Below are 17,327 nucleotides of genomic sequence, written 5' to 3' on the forward strand. Positions count from 1 at the left end.
GTGTCAAAGCATTTAATATCATATAATTAAACTAGCGCCCACTTTGTCACAGGATGGAGCAAAGGAGGAGTGCAAAGAGGGGGAAAGAAACCTTTCTACATAGACCAAAGAGAGAGAGAGAGAGAGAGAGAGAGAGAGAGAGAGAGAGAGAGAGAGAGAGAGAGAGAGAGAGAGAGAGAGAGAGAGAGGTCGCAGGGATCTGAGAGATTTATTCCAACCTGATTTCTGTGGTTATAAACACAGCTGTAGGATCCTAGCGCTAACGTCGCTCATTTCATTCACTACAAACACACGCAGGATAAATGACAGTCGGACTGCGAGTGTGGTCGAGAGATGACAGTGGAAACAGGGAAGACCTACTGTTACTGTCAAAGCATCTTTAAAACTGGGAAAAATGCTAAATATGGTACTATCAAAGTAACACCTACATTAACACCTGATTTATCCAACAGTATTAGATGGTCATTCATTATTCAAACAGATTCATCACCGAGTGAATCAGGTAGGTTTTGTGAGGTAGATAAAATAACTTCTTGATTGTGGCGTCTTTAGAACTCAATATCTGTTGTCGAGCGCATGAAGAAGAGCTGGTTACCAGCTGCTCGGCTCCCTACGACACACACATATCCAAACACAGAGACAGACAAACATAAACAACAAACACACACACACACACGCACACGCACACGCACCCGCACACACACACACACACACACACACACACACACACACACACACACACACATACAAGCACCACGTGCACCTTGCTCACAGCGATAGCACTAACACATGAGCAGGCGTACTCATGTCACGCGTGCCCCGGCGCTGCCGTCCCCAGGAGCCCGAGTGGGTGCCAGAGACTTCACGGATGAAGATGTTCCAATTGAGGAAGAGATTTGTCCGATTAAATGTCCTCAAAGCCAGGAGAACGCAGCGCTGGGTTAAGATCACATGCTGCGTCCTCGTCACACAGCCAGACATCTGTTACATCAGGAGTGTTTGGAAATACGCATTTATGTGTTTGTGTGTTTACTCTGTTTGCTATGGTTGTGATTCTTCTATACAATTTTCTTTTTCATTGAGGAAAACACACCCTTGAGAGGGATATAGACCACAGTGTCTGAGCAGCACTCTGTAAGAAAAGTGACAGAGGACATCTTCCATCACCTCTGCTATCCTTAATCTATTCTGTCCCTTGTCTGTTTTTCTCTGCTTGTTCCGATCTCCCCCATCTTCCCATTCTCTCCCCCATCTTCCCATTCTCTCCCCCTCTCCCTCTCCCTCCCACTGCCTTTCTTCCTCAGGGGACCCAGTGGCAGACACCACTAACAAGCTTAATAATTCCAGTCCGTCTGACAGAATTCCTGGTAGGATTCCTGGGAACACAGGTGTGGTCTAGAACCCGGGCTCCATCAGTATGGAAATCTGCTATTCCCCAATGGATTGATGCAGGCATGCCATTACTGGTCCAAATCATCAGCACACTGACACACAAGAACCCACAAACAGCAGCACATACACACACACACACAAACACACACCCACACTCACAGACACACACACATACACACTCACAGACACACACACAAACACAAACACAGGTTCAGCTGGTGATGTGTGTTCTCCTAATTATGTGTATTATTATCTTTATTGACAGACTCAAAGTTACAAATATAACACACATTATGAAGACAAACATAAAATAAAATATAACCGCAAGCAGTGATTTAACGGGGTCCAAGCAAAATTAAAAGTCAAGAACAAACTAATGGAAGATATATAAATATAACATATAATGGTCATATTTAAGGAAAGATGTTCCACTTATAAACATGAACTGCAGCCTCATTCACATGGTCCAAATGTCGATTGATAAGCACACAACATCCAGAAAACTCAAAGCACACATTTCTCAAGTGAATTAAGGGCTTTCTTCAAGGCATATACCTGACATTTTTTTGAAATTCTGGGGAAATTAAACATTTTTTGTCAAGAACACTAACGGAAAAAATATAAATATGACAGCGATAATTATGAAAGAAAAAGGGTTAATGAAAAAGTTTCCCTTAATGCCATACTGTGTCTTGGCAGTCGGATTCTTGGAAACTAATGAGCCTGAATGTTGATTGCCTGATGAATTTCAGGTGCTGTTCAATGTTGTGTTTCTTAAATGAGTGGCAATGACAGAATGTCATGTGCAGCTTGTTCATAATGCGCTAAATCAGGATTTGAACACTGAACCTATGGATCACCAGTACACGGCATAATCCCGTTGAGCCACTGACATTCCTGAACTGCATGAAGCCTCATTCACATGCTGAAAATGTCGATTGATAAGCACACATCAAGAAAACTCTAAGCACACATTTCACAAGAGAATTAGGGGTTTTCTTAAGAGTACAGATCTGAAAATTTGCACTCTTAATGGAATCCACCTAATGAAAGCCGTATGGTAGTTATACAATAACAAAATGGTCATATAGGCAAAATCGGTTGGGACTGTGTATGTTTGGCTTTTCTATCAAATTCTGGGAAAAGTAAACAATAGAGCAGAAAACGGTAAAAAAAGATGCATCGGATTTAAGAGATTAATACGATGAAAGAATTTTGAGTCCATGTCAATCTACTAAGGAGAAATAAATCTAGTTCATACTTTTTTTAAATAGCGCCACCTTTAGGTGCAGTACCACGATTTGGGTTTATGGGTAGTGGGGGGCATTGGTATCTACCTAATAATAGTCATATGTTTTTTTATAGCCTACAATAACAAAATGGTCATATAAGAAAAATGGGGCAACTGCTCCAACTTTATTGGCCAATATTTCTCAAATGGAACTAAGTAAAACAAATTATGTTTTGCGTGAGGCTTTATCTAAAGATTTTATGTGGATATTTTGGTGAATTTTTTATTATTTTTGTAGCCTGTGAATCTTTTTATCATGTTTAGCTTTAATATGAAATTGTGGGAAAAGTAAAAAATGTTAGGGCATAAGAGGGTTTTATGAATGCATCTGATTCTAGAGATTAATATTCTGAAATAATTTTGAGTCCAGGTCAATCTGGTGAGGAGAAATAAGCCTTATTCATGATTTTTTACAATAGTGCCACCTTTGGGTGCAGTAGGCTACCACAAATTTGGGTTCATGGGTAGTGGGGGATATTGGTAACCATACCTGAAAATGTCAAGAGTTTTTGACTTACGGTATAGGCTGCAGTATGTATTTTACAGAATTTGAGGGGGAAAAAACCTGTTACAGAAACAATAGGGGAACAAGCAGCCCCTAATTATACATAGCACACATCTGCTCATCAATGGTACAGATGTTGGTTCCAATATTTCCAAAGGCTGGAGGAATTTCTTGTTTCACTTAGGTTAGGGTCTGTCAAAGACCTTATAATGCCATTCCTGACTAAGTAAGCCTGCACATAAATGTAAACATAAAATTCCTAAGCAATGCTTGGAAAGTGAGAACATAACAGTTCACAAACATCTTGCTCGCTCTTTCCCACCTCCGGTACTCAGCAGGATTCTGAGAGCGTCATTAAATGCCACCTTTGTGTTGTTCATCTTTCCTTTGCTATGGCTACACAATAGATGTACTGTGTAAAGTGGAGTACAGTATGACAGGTCTGTGTGTCGCTTATGTGTTTGTGAGCGTTAAGAGAGAGGATGAATAAGTCCAGTGGTATAATCGGCTGAGGAAGACAGTGGATGTAGAGTTTATCTGCTTAATATATATAAGGAGAAAAATGGTAAGGGAATATTTAGGGACCCACTGGGCTCATGTAGCCTAGGTTTCTAAGAGCTGGTGAGTTCCACACGTGGTCATAAGGTGACGTTAAGAGATAGGATTTCGTCATGAAAGAAAGCCCTGTATACCGAAGCGGTTTTGCGGCCTAAAATTGTGTTATTTTACATTATATTACAATCAAATGATATTGTATATATCAATATCATATAATTGATAGCAAAACACACCTTGAGTAGTTTGTGGGTTCCTTTTTTTGAACGATGGGAAGAGTTTTGTCCGTCACTTGTTCAAAAGTGTTACATGGTTCAATTGAGACTATACTGACATCTACTGGCCATAGTGGTGTATTTATTCTATTCAAGTTAGTGCTGCACTATTGAATCGCAAGTCAACAAACCCACAGCATCGAACCCATTAAACCCAGCGGTTTCCTGTAATCAACTGACTGAAAGAGAAGACGATGGTACCTCTGGAGAAACAACCGGGAAAGACAGGCACATATACACACACACATGCTTACACACACGCTTACATGCCCAAACTCTCATTACACACATGAACAAACAAAAACACACACACACACACACACACACACACACACACACACACACACACACACACACACACACACACACACACACACACACACACACACACACACACACTGCATTCATTACAAAAATATTAACGCAAAGGCACAGACACATGTTAATCTGAAACACCATCAAATAAACAAACGCTCCCCTCTTTCTCTATATTTATACTCTTGCACACTTGCACACATACTAACAAACACATGCAAATGCACACTGCAGCAAAAAAGGTAAAGAAAAACTCACACAAAGGCAATTGATGTGATGAATTCAGACTGACTCATCACAGAATCAATAGATACCAACAGAGGGGGAGGGGTTACTTTGTGTGTGAGCGTGTGTGTATGTGCGTGTGTGCGTGTGTGCGTGTGGGTGCGCACTTCGGTGTGTGTGTGCGTGTTTTCTGTATACGTAGTTGTCAGTGCACATGTGTGTATTAAGCTTGAACGCATAGCAAAGTACACATTATGTAAATCCCACAATTACATAATTGATATATTCAGATATGAATATATTTCTATAAAGATAACAACAATGATAACATCAGTTTACAAGCCAATGGCTTAAAGCAGTGTAGGGTTAGGGTGAAATGACTTATGTGTCTTCTGACACAAACACAAGTCAAATTCTAATTGACCTCAACCAAATCAAGATGTGTCAAGATTTACATGTTCAATTACACACACACAGACGTGCACAGACACACCCCCACACACACACACACACACACACACACACAGACAAACACACAAAACAAGATAATCAAACAGCCAGGTGGCAACCCCACTAGGCACAGAGAAGTGACCTTACCTTACAATGACTCTCTCTCTCTCTCTGTCTCTCTTGGCGGGCCGTTAGGTGAACCAGTCCAGTCCGTGCGAGGTCACACTCCTTCAGCGTCTCTCAAACAATGGGGTATTTTTTCCTGGAACACTGTTGCATCCTTAGTGCTGCCCTCCCATTGGTCCACACCTCCTACCCATTCACAGAGACAGGAAGCGGTGACAAACAGGAACGGCGTCTTCGACCAATCAGAGTGGGAAGGTGACTCACTTTCAAAGTCACTTTCTTCAATTAAATCAGTGCTCTCATCTCGCTTTTTCTTTTTACAGGAAAACCTCTCTTTCCTCAAAAACAAAAAAAACCTGGTTGAAACAATGAGTAACTGTTTATATGCCCGTCGTGAGTCACTGATATGAATGTTAATTCAATTGGCATACAATGACTCATGAAGTATAGTTACTAAATAGTACAACTGCCATGAATAGAAGCTTTCCAGGAGCCTAGATAGTCCATTGGCAAGGGAAACCAAACAGGTTCACCCTTCAACATCAACCACCACATTTGAAACCCCCTGAAAAACAAGTTGAATTAGATGAAGCCAAAGATACCATCCGAGAGCAGTCATACATCCAGCAATCATCAGTGATACAAATCAGTTACCAGTTACAGCCACTACAATCCAGCGACAATGACCGGACTTCTCTCTCTTTATGTCTGGTATTTCTGTCTAAGCTCTCTCGGATGTGTGTGTGCGTGTGTGTGTGTGTGTGTGTGTTTGTCTGTGTGTCTGTCTCTGTGTGTGTGTGTGTGTGTGTGTGTGTGTGTGTGTGCGCATGTGTGCGCGTGTGTGAGCGCACAGGTCCGGCGTGCTGCACTGAGTCACACAGCAGCTGCTGACTCAAGCAGAACCCCACGTGTCACGCCTGGCTACAGGATACCCTGCACACCCCCCACCAGCTCCACCTAGCCCGCCGCTCTGTTCCCTCTGAAGCTGCCTCGCGCCGCCTCTCTCCTCTCCATCGATCCACTCTTATCCTCCTCCTGTCGCCCTTTCCTTTGAAGACTCTTAGATGCTGTATTCTATGGATACAGAGTATACGTTCAGGAAGGAGGTCATAGCCGTGCTGAGGTCAGTGCTTAATCTCACAAGGGATGAGGAAAAATGGCAAAGAGTCTACTGAAGAGACAGAAAAACACGCATCGACAGAATAGAACCAGCAATTAAAAAAAAAAAAAGAACCAGTAATTCACTAACTAACAAAAATACAGTTGAAACGCAACATACACACAAATGCTGGGAAAGTGTGTGGAACACGCAGTAAAGTTCACACTCACCCTCTGCGTACGCGGAGATGCATGGAGCCACGTGTGCGAGTGCGTTGAGTATGTTCCCCTCAGTCCCTGGCTGTGTGTCGGAGTGCGTTGGCCACGCGGGCCTGTGTGTGTGTCATTCTAACGCTTGACAACGTCACTCCGTTCTATGGCTGCCGCAGTACGCCTGCATCCTCCTCTCTCTCTGCGCCCTTTCTCTCCCTTCCTCTCGCTCTCGCTCTCTCTCCCTCATCCCCATCTCTCTTTCTCCCTCTCCCTCTCCCTCTCCCTCTCCCTCTCTCTCTCTCTCTCTCTCTCTCTCTCTCTCTCTCTCTCTCTCTCTCTCTCTCTCTCGCCCATCCCCTTGCAATTGATATATCTCCATCCCCCGTGTCTCTCCCTCTCCCTCCCCATCTCCCTCTCTCTCTCCCCCTTTCCCTCTCCCTCCCTCTCCCCCTCTCCCTCTCTCTCTCCCTCTCAGTAATGGACCTGTTGGCTCCGTGCTGGCCGTCTCCCCTCTCTCACAGATTGAAATATGAGTCCAGTTAAAGCAGAGGCACGGTGGCCATTTAGCAGGTTGCGAGTGCACGTAGTGCACGTGGTGCCCGCCGATCTGCCTGCACTCACAGCACGGCTGAGATCTCGGGTGTGCGTGTGCGCACGAGTGTGCATGTGTTTGTCAGCGACTATAAAGTAAATGTGTCATGATGGATCATTAAAAATGATTCAATGTTCCTCTGGCCACATGCGTTGAATGTCCCCGCCCACCAGCTCCATCTCCGCTCTGGTGAGGGGGTCGGGGTACCAAGGACGTGGAGTCCCCCCATATACTGATCGCCATTTGAAGTACATATATACTGTCCATTCACACAGAGTCACCCACACCCCCACACACACACACACACACACACTGTGATAAATAATGAGAGCAGAGAGACACAACGATGCATCTATATGCTGAACATGCCCTGAGGGACCAACACAGGAGCCCACCACCGGCCCACCGAGGCTGAAGGACAGGAGGACAGCAGGACAGGAGGACAGGAGGACAGGAGGACAGGACAGGAGGACAGGACAGGAGGACAGGACAGGAGGACAGGACAGGAGGACAGGACAGGAGGACAGGAGGACAGGAGGACAGGACAGGAGGACAGGAGGACAGGAGGGCAGGACAGGAGGACAGGACAGGAGGACAGGACAGGAGGACAGCAGGACAGGAGGACAGGACAGGAGGACAGGACAGGAGGACAGGAGGACAGGACAGGAGGACAGGACAGGAAGATAGCAGGACAGGAGGACAGGGGGACAGGAGGGGGGTGGAGGGCAGGAGGACAGCAGGACTGGTGGACAGCAGGACAGGTGGACAGGAGGACAGCAGGACAGCAGGACAGGAGGACAGGGGGACAGCAGGGGGGCGGAGGCAGGGACGATGACCAATGGAAAGGTTTAAACTGGGACACCAGCCGATCGGTCCCCACGTGCCCGCTGAGGAGGGACCCGTGTGCACAGAGTGGAGCGACGCACGGGAACCGGCGCATAAACCAGCGCTCTGACCTTGGGCTGGGCTCAGCGTCCTGCGGCCCCACCCCGTCCCGGCTGGACCGCGGCGCGCTGTACACCTCTCATCGCCTCAGGCTGTGGGGCTGACATGCTCCACCGTCTCCCAGAGAAACCATCAAACCAGCCTGGTTCAAAGCAGAGGACTGCTGCGGGGCTCATGACGCAGAGTATGGACACACAGCCCCAGTACTTAGCCGTCAGCCAGAAGGAGTATCTCATCCACCGATACACAATTCCGTGTTTACAGCCAAAAGGGGAAACGTCTTTGCATAAAGCCTTCCTCTTTTTGGTCCTTCACATTATATAAACATCTTTTATGTTCTTTGCAACAATAAGGAAGGTAGATCCATGTCAGTCCTGCTTCCCTCGCACAGGTGAGATCTCCTCTCCCCTTCAAATGTATTTCTGATCACACGCGGATGGATGTGATGTCAGATTCCCCTCGATACTTGGATCGCTTGCCTTCTTCCCCCTAGTGAGGGAGGTCTCATATTACTGCAGTGCAGGCTTACGATCCGTCAGCCCCACACTCACACACACACACACACACACACACACACACACACACACACACACACACACACACACACACACACACACACACACACACTCTCTCTCTCTCTCTCTCTCTCTCTCTCTCTCTCTCTCTCTCTCTCTCTCTCACACACACACACACACACACACACACACACACACACACACACACACAAACACACACACACAACCACACACACACAACCACACACAAACGTACACACATACAGGCGACAGGACTTAATACTTAATAAGGATTGCGTAGACAATACACAAATGCTGGATTCAGGTTCACAATAAGACGTTGAGGACATTTAGACAACATGATTTGACCTTTAATATACCAGGGTGAACTCCTCTAAGTGCCTTCTGTGTAAACACGTTTGTGTGTATTTGTGTAGCCAGCGAATGGCCGTGAACTTCATCATGCAATAACTTGCAGCCTAACAGCTTTCTGGCTGATCACATATTGATCAGGCTTTGACTGAGAACTGGTGGAAGCAGGGGGCGTCAACAAGTAATAATTCACAGACTGTCTACGCTGAAAGAAGAAATACACAACAATGAAAGACAATACAGAGGAAATGCTTCCCCAAATACTCACAATAATCTGATTGTCCAAGCATGTTAGTTGAATCACTAATGAAATAACTTTTTAAGAATATAGACTCTGTATAATATTCCCCTTGACAATGTGTAGATGTTGTTTACAGGGGATGAACCAGTTGTGCTGCCATACCCCCACCACACACATGCACAGACTAGGGAACTGTAGACAAAGCCCAACATCTATACTTAAGGAAGAGGCAATCACTTACATGAAGTGGACCACCATCAGGGGCTCTCAATGACGGCTGCTGGCCGTGAGTCTGTTGCATTAAATCCCCAGGGGAGGAGATCTGTGCACCCTGCTAGACAGTCCCAACTCTAAAGACTTAAGCACCACACACACAAGCACACAATCACATGATGGCTTGCGTTTATCATCTGGCTTTTGAAACGGGAAGTGACTCCTAACGAAGGGATTGTGGGTAGTGGTGTGTGCATGTGTGTGTTTCTAGGTGTGTGTGTGTGTGTGTGTGTGTGTGTGTGTGTGTGTGTGTGTGTGTGTGTGTGTGTGTGTGTGTGTGTGTGTGTGTGTGTGTGTGTGTGTGTTGTGTGTGTGTGTGTATATGTGTGTGTGTGTGTGTGTGTGTGTGTGTGTGTGTGTGTGTGTGTGTGTGTGTGTGTGTGTGTGTGTGTGTGTGTGTGTGTGTGTGTGTGTGTGTGTGTGTGTGTGTCTGGGTCTAAAGGGGGATGGGTTAATGTCAAAGCTAATCTTCTGATGTCCTCAAGGGAGTAATAGCTTGACAGATGCTGCTGTGACAAAAGGCCACTTGTGCCACTGTCTTCCCAGAGCTGAGATGTGGGTGTGGTGGTGGTGGTGGAGGGGGAAGGTGGGGTTTCCCCCTGACATGCTCTGATTTTGGAAGAGATAGGCCTCCACCCTTTATCCTGAGTGGCATAATAGAGTGTAAGCATGGTGTAAAAGCAACTACCGCAGGGAATAAAGGAAGAATATGAAGAAAACGATCAAGCATTGAACAGTTTTTATCTTTATCTGAATGTTTGTCGTTACTCTCTCAAATAATCTCGCATCAGAAAAATATATTTTGGATGGTGTGTTTTTGAAAGGGAAAACTCTGCAACATCCCGGTTGAAAAAAATAAATCTAGCGATTACAAATTATACATATATTTATCACTTTATCTATAGAAATAGGGGAAACGATTATTTTCCGGGAATCAGTTCTTTCAGTTCCGTTCACTATCACAATTTGTTTGTTTGATTTGTTCGTTTGAGTTGAAGTCAGATGGTCTGTTACGTCATTTGACAGGGAATCGGAAATTATGGATTAAATGTTAATCAACATGCATGTAGCCTACTACTTTCTAATGTTCTGGCAAAATTACCCAGTGTAAATATTAAGCATATATATAAAGCACATACATGCCTTTTTTCATAAATATCCTTAATAAATAATGGGGTGGAGTAGGAATTAAATGGCTTCTTCCAAGAAGCGCTAATAAACAGTGAAGCAGCATTGTGCGAATTCCCTACTAGACCAAACGAGACTCGTAGTAGCAGGTAAAACAATACTTTATTAAAGCATGCAATTGTGATGTAGAACAAATTAAAAATAAAACTTAAAGTGCTTGCATGATATTGAAGCCTACAGCGATCGTTAGTTAACTTGTGTGGTGGTGCCGTATCATTTGTTTACCCATGGGCCATGGGAACGCGATTGCTACCTGCTGTAGTACTCATTGGCTGAATCTATGAGAAAGTTTTAGACTTAATCAATATAAGGTTGCAAGCTAAGACGAAGCTCTGTTTGTTTGTATACTTTATTTACGTGACAATATTTTGGTTACATGTTGAAAAAAAAAAAATCAGTTATCTTGTTTTGGGAATCAGTTCTCCTCGTTCACCTTTGGGATTCGTTCGTTCTGACCGAATCGTTTGCGACCGACCCATCACTAGTAGAAATGTAAAAAAAAAAAAACTGAAAGAAATTGAAGGTCTTCAACAAAGCTCATCTGCAAAATAGTTGATGTTCAACACTGTTGTTGATGTTGCTGGATGAACACCAGTTCCAGAAACCCTGAGAATCAATCAATAAACAGACCATCAGTCCAGGCTGAGGCCAAGGACATTACCACAATTGTAGTGCTCATTCAAAATTGCCTTTATAACTGCCCAAAGTCTGCATCATTTAGTGATAAGTGGTTATGATGTTCTGTAAAGCAGAAGTTAGCAAATCATTTTAATGCTGACACTGTCGTAGATGCATTACTCTTTCCACCAGAACAGATTATTATTTATCAGCTCAGTGAGGGCTAAATCAACAAACACCAAATCATTTCACCTGCATGACGTTAGTTCTCCCATTAGCAGCCCCTAGTGGCTTCAGTTGTAGACAACCATCCAAACTAGGGGGGGGGGGAAGGGGGCCAGAATAAAACGATTTAACAATAGATTGCCCTGAATGGAATGACTCGTGGATTGGAAGATTTAATTATTTAGAAACGTTCTACTTCAGACATATTTGAAAGGAGTCAGTATAAAGGTTATATTGTGAAGGTTAGTTGTAAGTAAAACCGCCAAAAGCGGCGGTTCCCAGCTTACTTTTTGTAACCAAACAGAATGCAGTTCCTCTAGAAGGAGACACGTTCCCCTCCCCCGTACCTCCCCACCCCCACCCACAGCTCTTCTCCAAGCCCAGAGTACGCGTCACAAAAACTCAAGGCCTGTTCTCCCATGACATTATATTTAGAAGATAGATAAGCTACATCAATTGTTCAATTAAAAAGATAATATACAATCAAATAATATCCTCTCTGTTCTACTGTAGTAATAAAATAAAGATTTTTTATTGAATATTTTTTTGTTCTGATCATTGTATCAAATAAAGTTTCAGGATTGCTATTTTAGAATTTCCTCAAGGAATGAGCCTTCTCTAGATAATAAGACCTTCAAATGTCTGTGCGTGCAACGGTGTTGGTACTGGTCAAGTGTGGCCCCTATGATCTATTACTTGAAACCTCTCCATATATCCTCTACAAAGCATTGACATGACAAGAGCTCGTAAATTGCATGCTTCTGTTTCCGGTATGATCGATTTCTCATAATGCATTTAGCGACCAAATGAAAAGAGTTTTCTGGTCCTGTTTCAATTGGGCCATGAATGTCAACATATGTTTTCAGCCTGTCCTCCTAGAAAATACGACCGCATGGGTCGTTTGTACCGCCCCAAATTACGACCCACTGGAGCGTATCAAAATGTAGCGCCTCTAGCGGTCATGCAAATAACGACATTCTGAAGTCTCGGGGCCGCTCGTGGTTGCTCGGGACGCGCGTAGCCATATTAATAGTTATTATCTGAATGGGAAATGCAATATTTTAGGACAGATACACCATTAAACGTGTTTTTAATGACATTTCTAGCGAGAAATGTACATTTTCCTTGCATAATCTTCAGTCAGTGAATGTGTATGATCTTTATTATCTGAATGGGAAATGCAATATTTTAGGATCGATTCACCGTTAAACGTGTTTCTAATAACATTTCTAGCGAGAAATATACTTTTTACTTGCATAATCTTCAGTCAGTGATTGTGTCTGATCTTTAGTTTTATAGTTATTAGGAAGATTTAATCGTCTCGCTCGCATGTTTCAACGACGTCAGGTTGCTATGGGACGCTGCTTTCGCTAAACTAGCAGCTCACGTGTTTCCTGCGTTTGTGTTATTAAACCGTTACTTTATGTAACTTTTAATGATATTGTAATAACCACAGGCGAGGTATTGAGCGAAGTAAGCTTGATAGCAGGTTTATTGGATTCCACAATCGGACAGGCAGGCACAGCTCCACCGGAAAACTACAACAACCAAAACCCGCCCGGAAGGAAACCCCCGGAACCCCCTCTCAGAAGGCCCGCACCTTCCTCCCAAACCCTGTGACGCTAAAATATCATCTTGTTAGAAACCCGTTTATCTGAGAGCCAACCCAGTAGCCAAAAGCATACGTTGACAGAGTACGTTTTCGTGAACACTGGATTACGTCGCATTTCAACATAAAATAGCGTGCTAAGCACACACACACACACACACACACACACACACACACACACACACACACACACACACACACACACACACACACACACACACACACACACACACATGCATTTCGCTGCTAAAACAACAACTTCGGCTGCTTCTCGGATATTTTTGGTGGATTTTGAACGGTATGTGGGCAGGACGTTTTTTGCAGGCAGGACCTGGCAACCCTGCGCTGTTGCCCGAGCTGCAGAAATGCTCCGGAGCAGATCTGGATCCACCATGGCCAAAATAATTGTCATGAATAGCATGAATAGATTCATGCATTATCATTCAACTTGAACATGTGTTTTTACAGTATATAGTGGTGGAGGGATGACGTATGTTGGCAAACCCGGTGTAAGTACCATATTGGCTCGGCTACCAGATCGGCTCGGGGTCCGTCGTCTGCTGATTACGTCACACAATACACTATCTACAGCAATAAGGTCTTTTATGGCTTAAATTAAAGAGCCTGTAATGATCTTTCATTTTGAACATAGACCATTCCCAACGTATCTGTATGGATAGTTTTCTTCTAAAAACAAAACATCCCCCGGAATCATCTTGGCTGTTAAGATAAGCCGTCCGTGTTGCCAGATTGTGCACATTTTCAGCCTGATTTGGCTACTTTGAATCACGTTAGGCTGGAAAAACAGGGATATGCCCAATCTGGCAACACAAACCGAAACTAGACAGACCCACTCGCGCTCACACATGTGCTCGCTGTGGTTGCTATGACGACAGCCAGAGCTACAGCACAAAACAGCCAATCACAACTGTCCCTTAGCAGCCAATCACAATGTAGCCTACGCCCATTCAAGCGTACAGCCAATGATATTGTGTAACGTAATCAGCAGACGACGGACCCCGAGCCGATCTGGTAGCCGAGCCAATAGAGTGGCGAAGTCACGCCCCTTCCGGTAGGGCTCATGGGACCTATGCGATCGAAAAATATGAATGGGTGTCAATGGAGAGAAAATAATTATTTTCTGGTCCCGGTCTTTATATGCCCTGGATTACACATATGTTGTTTGTGGATTTAAAGGATAATTTTTCATGCAAAGAGTTCGACCGTTTATTGTGCAATTGTTCAGATAAAGGCTGTAGAGAAAACACAACGAGAAAGACTACACGGCTCGTATGTGACGTCACGCTCCCTGCGACTGGCGTGGAGAAGACCGACAATCTTCCCATCGGCATAACTGAAACTCTGCACGTGCCCCGACTTATAATGGTTTTCACCTCTTTCGATGCTTTTATCCTCCCCTTGGAAAAAGCGGTGAAGTGGGGCAGAGAGATCGCCATCTCTGTGCCGAGTTCCAAGGGCGGGTGTGGTGACGTATATCATATGCGTCTAGAGCAGCGAAGAGCTGTAGTTCACAAAGCGGCCTCACATAAAACCTAAAATTATCAAACTTCTTCAGGAACATTTTTAGTTTTCTTTGCATGAAAAATTATCATTTAAATCCACAAACAACATATGTGTAATCCAGGGCATATAAAGACTGGGACCAGAAAATAATTATTTTCTCTCCATTGACACCCATTCATATTTTTCGATCTCATAGGTCCCATGAGCCCTACCGGAAGAGGCGTGACTTTGCCACTCTATATGGCACTTACACCGGAAGTGAGCGTCGACCTGGGTTTCCCTTGACAAAAAGCCAACAGGTTTTTTCATTGGATTTTGGATTATTGCAGAAAAATTAGCATCTTTGAGGCACCTCCACAAAAACTGAAAATAAATAAATAAATAAAAAATAACTGCTCCAAAGAACGAAATGTAAACCAATGCATTCTGAATGGGAGTGTTTCTCAGATTTTTCCATGCAACACAGAACGAAATGTAAACCCATACAAATAAAGACTTCATGGTCATAATAATTTAAATATCATTAAGCTACTACTGAGTGTGTAGGGAGGTATTCTATTTTTTTCAACGGGGCTGAATCCAGTCACTTGACCGTCATGGTTGCTATGGTGGTTGCTATCGACCGCCCCCTCTAATACTCGTGGCTCTAAAAACCACGCGGCAAAGGAGCTGCCGTCAATTGGGTTGTTTTTGTCGTAAACTAGGGTCCGATGGTTGAAAAATAGACAGATATTCCAAGGTATCCTTAAAAGGCAGCTTGGATGTGTTTATTTTCTGCAGTTTAGACTTCTTCTATAACTAATTTTTGCAAGCAAAACACCAAGCTCATTGATTTAATGAGGGAGGGTTATTTGAAACAATTTATTCAATAAATATTTGTGAGAGGTCATTCCTTCTCCTGATTTTACTTCCTATTTATGTCTAGGGTAAACCCCTACTGTCCACAAGCATCCCCCCCCTCCCCATATGGATTTGGAGAATTGTTGCCACGTCCCAGTGGTGGAGGTATCATATATATATGAAAGAGGGCATTCAATTATAGCCTACTACAATGATCAATTAGGAGGCCGAAGCCCTAAAGGAAGTGATGCAATAGGTGTCTGAGTCGACAACATTTAAGTAAGCTGTATAGGGTCTCTTATATATCAAAGGGGGTCTCAAAGGACGCATACGCTTCAACCTGTGGCTCCAGCACTACAGGAAATGACTCAGCAAGTGCTCCATCTCGTTGCAACTCACCCAGCGGCTCGCTTACAAGATTTTGGCCTGAAGTTCTTCCCAGACCTACACCCTGGCCATCCAACATGCATATCTGAGAATCAGGCCTCTCTTTAATAATGACAAAAAGTTATGAGAGAAACACACATTAACTTTTTGTTATCATAAGCGGCGTGGTGCCGGCTCCTTTTGACCCCCGACTTCAAAAACGTGGCCACAGGCCAGCTGTGTCTACACACCTTTAGCCACAAATGTACACCTCCATCCCACAAAAAATGGGGACTAGAAACTAACCTCTGTCTTATGTACATTTACTGTACTGTTGGAGGTCACGCCCCTTTGCCGACCTTTTCGAGATAGCTAGGGATGCTAAAATGTTTACACACATTTCCCGGGGCCCCGTGAACGACATATCCGAGATTTGGAGTTCTAGCCCTTAGAGAAAAAAAGTTTTCCCAAATGGAGTGTCATTTGGACAAAGCCCCTCAGAAGTGTAGCCTGCAAGACCTAATGGTTCAGAATGTGGTGGAAAAACAGTTTTTGAGATAGGAAGGTCCTACCGCCCTGAAATTTTAATACCTTATTCTATCTAGGGCCTAACTTGGACCTCCGCGCCGAAACTTGGCCCGGTCGGACCCCGAGGGCAGGAAGGGGGGGCCCTTCCTGCCCGAAACTTGGCCCGGTCAGACCCCGAGGGCAGGCCCCCCCTTCCTCGGGGTCCGACCGGGCCAAGTTTCGAAGCGGAGGTCCCAGTTAGGCCCTAGAATAAGGTATTAACAAAATATTAATAAACAAAAGGTTAATGTGTGTTTCTCTCATTTTTGTCATTATTAAAGAGAGGCCTGATTCTCAGATATGCATGTTGGATGGCTAGGGTGTAGGTCTGGGAAGAACTTCAGGCCAAAATCTTGCAAGCGAGCCGCTGGGTGAGTTGCAACGAGAACGAAAACGTACACTGTCAACGTATGCTTTTGGCGACTGGGTTGGCTCTCAGATAAACGGGTTTCTAACAAGATGATATTTTAGCGTCACAGGGTTTGGGAGGAAGGTGCGGGCCTTCTGAGAGGGGGTTCCGGGGGTTTCCTTCCGGGCGGGAGTGTTGGTTGTTGTAGTTTTCCGGTGGAGCTGTGCCTGCCTGTCCGATTGTGGACTCCAATAAACCTGCTATCAAGCTTACTTCGCTCAATAACTCGCCTGTGGTTATTACAATATCTTTAAAAGTTACATAAAGTAACGGTTTAATAACACAAACGCAGGAAACACGTGAGCTGCTAGTTTAGCGAAAAAAGCGTCCCATAGCAACCTGACGTCGTTGAAACATGCGAGCGAGCCGATTAAATCTTCCTAATAACTATAAAACTAAAGATCAGACACAATCACTGACTGAAGATTATGAAGGTAAAAAGTATATTTCTCGCTAGAAATGTTATTAGAAACAATATGTAATGTAAGTATAATAAAGTGTATGGGCGTCGTCCTTATAGAGTGGCGAAGTCACGCCCCTTCCGGTAGGGCTCATGGGACCTATGAGATCGAAAAATATGAATGGGTGTCAATGGAGA

The 17,327-nt window shown here is 44.2% G+C and overlaps 1 protein-coding gene across 1 annotated transcript in view; it reads right to left on the reverse strand.

The window, feature by feature from the left end:
- Nucleotides 1-9,511, reverse strand: part of LOC132461752 (neuron navigator 1-like) — a 102,049-nt gene extending 92,538 nt beyond the window's left edge. The window contains 2 exon segments of the mRNA XM_060057523.1: nucleotides 5,156-5,320; nucleotides 9,352-9,511. The gene's annotated coding sequence lies outside the window, so the exon portion shown is untranslated.
- Nucleotides 9,512-17,327: the final 7,816 nt, after the last annotated feature.

Source organism: Gadus macrocephalus, chromosome 1 (assembly GCF_031168955.1).
Source record: "Gadus macrocephalus chromosome 1, ASM3116895v1".
Classification (NCBI taxonomy): Eukaryota; Metazoa; Chordata; class Actinopteri; order Gadiformes; family Gadidae; genus Gadus; species Gadus macrocephalus.